The 2,891-nt window shown below is 36.5% G+C and overlaps 1 protein-coding gene across 1 annotated transcript in view; it reads left to right on the top strand.

Annotated features, from left to right (window-relative positions):
* Window positions 1-242: 242 nt before the first annotated feature.
* LOC108973187 overlaps window positions 243-2,891 on the top strand; it is a gene marked incomplete in the record, with an annotated part of 14,123 nt that continues 11,474 nt past the window's right edge. The window contains 1 exon segment of the mRNA XM_018940257.1: window positions 243-579.

A 2,891-nucleotide genomic window follows, 5' to 3' on the forward strand; every position in this document is an offset into this window, starting at 1 on the left:
TCCGTGTGCATGTGTGTGTGTTTCGACAGATTGTAGCATCTTCTTTGCCACCAACACAAATAACAMTGCTAATCGACGACAGAGCAATAACTTGCTCGGCAACAAAGCAACCAACGATCAACGATCAACCTGAAAGCCAACTAGCCAGCCAGCCAGCATCCAACGCTGAAGTAAGCTCTCAAGCATTCCGATCTTCAATCGGTCAGAGTGTACTACCAGTTATCGCCCATACGTTGGCTAGCCGAAACATCTGCTCCGAGTATATATAGAAAATCTATAGGTTTTGATGGTTTAGTTGGTAACCCGCACTCAACCCAGAAGTGAACCACCAACAGAGATCGCTTAGTGTAGCTTCTTCAACGGCATTGTGGTTGTCCGTTCATAAGTATCTAGCCTTTATTGGTCGTGTCAGATCGATCGATCGAATTCAATAGCAGCGTTGAGTTCTGAATCGATACAACGAATATTTTGGGATACAAAAATCCGCAAAAAGGATTARTTCAGAGASACACACACACACATACAAGAAAGGATTACGCGTTCACGACCGAGAGTTGTGATTGAATTGTGCTCAAAATGGTAAAAAAAATATACAAATTACGAAAAAAAACCAAAAAATGGCAGCGGTTGAAAAATAGTGACATCAAAAATAAAATAATATATAATAAAATAAAATAAATTAATTGAACAAAGCTAAATACAAATATAAATCATTAAAGAAAAATAAATGAAAAAGATTAAATTAAATTGGAAAAGAAATTAATTAAGAATTATATTGAATAAAAAATTAATTAATTTAATAACAAAAAATGCCAAATATTGCAAAGTGATAGTTKTTTTTTTGTAAATGATCGAAGGACATTCGCCGATCAGAAAAAATCATTSAACACTCATAGGACCTTAAATGCCAATAAAAAAATATTAAAAAAAAAGTACTATTTCGAAAAAGTGATTTATTAGGCAAATGTGAGACGAACAAACGTTGCAAAAGACACTTGTGTAGAAATGATTTGATTGTGAACAAGACGCGAAGGGGCAATTGCCAATCATAGTGTCAACTACAACGGCAAGTGCCGTGAATATTTCAACGAAATTCAAATATTTGCTAAATCCGATTGCACTCGTTGAAGAATGCATGCCACCTGAAAAAAAATGTGTTCAAATAACACAAATACACAGCGCTCAAATGCAGGCACGCAGGCGCACAAGCGAACGAGCAAACGAGCGAGTGAAGCAAAGTAAATTGAATTATGTTGTAAATTGCCCCCAAACCAGCGTCAATTGCGCACACAATGTGCACACATATTTACATGGGCGACGACGAATGTCCGTCCGCAARAGTGATGATGAAACCGATGCTGGCGATCACCAAAGATGACGCTCACGCCGCGTTTGCAGGCGGCTGTGGCAAATGTTGTTCGCACTGTCAAACGGTRCGCAAGCGTAATACTACGCTGTTGCGCAAAATTCTTGAGCGTGCTGCAGACGCCAGCGACAGTTGTGCCTGTAAAATTCATATTCTTCAACTCATATGAATGCGCAAATGCATGTAAATGCATTGTTGCTGCACTGCAGAGCGCATTAATGGCAGATTACTGACAAAGCCAGTACTGCTGACGCTGCGAGACATTAAAATAAATCAAAGAGCGCTGTCAGCTGCCATTCAGTGACGCCTCGGTGTGCATTAGACGAGCGCCATATCGCCAATAATGTCAGAGGTGTCACGTTTGCCTTCATTTCCGAGGCAACAACAACAATGGCAATGGCCAAACAAAGCCACCACCGCTGCTAGCGCTGACCAGCAGCAGGCAACATGCAGTGATCAGTGACTAACCGCCAACCGCTAATCGCCATCCTCAGCATCGTTGTGTTAATCAATGCTGTGGCGATTATCGTCCGTCGTTTGACAGTCATCTGTGGGGGCAATTTARAGTGTATTTTATCTTCGTGTTCGATTTTACAGTAGCCAATGTGCACATAAACCGATCTACATCGTTTGTATGCATTTGTGCTGCACTATACTCAGCGAGTTCGTTGCTTAAGTCTTTTGTTTGCACTGACAGTTTACTCAATGTTTGTTTTCGARGCGTTTGGTAGTTACATGTTTTGAAAATGGCAAAGCAGTGTAATTGAAATTTTTTATTAAGACCAAGAAAATTGATGTTTTGAGTTTATTACGGAATATAAATATTTAAATTTTATACATAAGCTTGACATGTGACTTTTATATGACGCGGTCTTTGCAATTGAGAGGCGTGCAAACTGAKCTTCTAGGTATATATTTATATAGTAATCGTTAATAGAGAGAATAGAGTCTCAAGACACGTTTTGAAGTCTATATGAAAACTGAACTACCAAGAAATCTCTTCAGTTAAGTTTTGGTATGAAATTATATGAAATAATTGATAAATATTTTTTTTTCTGTTAAAAGTTCAGTTAGGCTGAAATATACATAGTTTTTAAATTTTAATTTCCTCCTTTTTATTTTCTTCCAAATATTAATATTTTTTTACTGAAAAAGTAAATGCAAAATTCCATTAATCACATTACTTAACAAATCTGTAGAAAAAAGTTGCGACTGGTGTGCTTAGAGGTCGGTGTGGTATTTAAGTTGTGATGATTGAGAATTTGAGGTCAAAAAATGTCCATCACGTTTAGTTATTTTTGTCATTATAGTATATGTATTTCGCTTGACCCTACACTCCTTGACAACAACACAAAAACTCCTACGTATTTGGTAATTTTTATGACTGCGTTCGTTTTTACCAACCCAAAATTAGCAAGAACCTAAAATAAAACGAAATAAAATAAAATAAAATACAATAAAATAAAATGAAATAAATTAAAATAAAATAAAATGAAATAAAATAAATTAACTAAATTAACAAAAT

The sequence above is a fragment of the Bactrocera latifrons genome, unplaced genomic scaffold, assembly GCF_001853355.1.
Source record: "Bactrocera latifrons isolate USDA-ARS-PBARC rearing strain unplaced genomic scaffold, ASM185335v1 scaffold_467, whole genome shotgun sequence".
Classification (NCBI taxonomy): Eukaryota; Metazoa; Arthropoda; class Insecta; order Diptera; family Tephritidae; genus Bactrocera; species Bactrocera latifrons.